The sequence below is a fragment of the Populus euphratica genome, unplaced genomic scaffold (assembly GCF_000495115.2).
Source record: "Populus euphratica unplaced genomic scaffold, PopEup_1.0 scaffold208.1, whole genome shotgun sequence".
NCBI classification, from domain to species: Eukaryota; Viridiplantae; Streptophyta; class Magnoliopsida; order Malpighiales; family Salicaceae; genus Populus; species Populus euphratica.
Genome location: NW_011500091.1, coordinates 142476 through 143686, shown reverse-complemented (window position 1 = coordinate 143686; position 1211 = coordinate 142476).

Sequence of the window (1211 nt, the reverse complement as noted above, 5' to 3'; positions counted from 1 at the left end):
CAACTGACTTGGGAGCTATTGGCCCAACGCTTATTACATGGGTTGAGGAGAAAAGCTTAAGAAAATCAAACATTGCACTATCTATATATCAATATCTGCGACCCGAGTTACTTAGCTCGTAGGGGTGTCTTAACACCTAATGCCTTAAGACCAACTGGTCTAGGAGTCATTAGCCGAAAGCTCGTTACATGGGTTAAAGATGCATGGTGTTTTTAAATTATATGTATATATATTTAAAACAAAAAGAAGAAAAAAAAAGAGACAAAAATAATAATCCCAACCTAAGAAAGTTAACCTTAAACATTAGAACAAAAAATTTGTTTTCTTCCAAGAAAAGCCCCATAATTATGTGTTGATACATTCAGCACAAAAAAAAAGGTTTATGAATATCTTGTTAAGAGGTATTGACCAGGTATATAAATTTAACGAGAGTTTGTTTATCTGGATAGATTAATGGAAGTTAAATGATGAATACCTGGTCAATACCTCTTAACAAGATATTCAATACCTTGCTTTGCTTTCATTAATATCAAGTTTATGTCTTTCAATTCCTTTCCTTTCCTTTGTTAACTCTTATATTATTTATGTTCTTATTTTGTTTATTTATTTTTCTTTCTTTCATTATGTCTAGCTAAGTTTATTATGTCAAGGTGAAAAAGTTACACTAATGGTGTAAGAATAAGTATAATGTAAACTTAATATGGACTTTAATGTTTGATACTAACATGTTTTGTATTTGTTATCTTGTTCACTCTTTAATACTTTGCTTGTTAAATGACAAATCTTGATTTATGTTGTATAACACTTGGTACAACAAATGCTTGGCACTTTCATAGTTCACACTGTATGGTATAACCGACACGTGAGCTATGAAAGGAACTTGATTTGTTGTTAACATAAGTTATAATCATGAATGCTTGATGAGATTTAGAAGTACTAGCATTAATGGAATAAGATGACTAATGTAATCATGTTAACAATCTATAATCTAATTGGAACCTCATTTGTGTGTAGTTTCCAATTGAATAATAAGAGTTTATACTATACTTGTTTGACATACCATTAGTGAAACCTCTAACCTTGACATTTGTTATTATTATTGTTTAATCCTTACATTAATTTTCCATCTTCAAGTTCTCATCATCTTCTTCTTCTTCTCTTTCTTTATTATTATTACTACTACTACTACTACTATTATTATTATTACTACT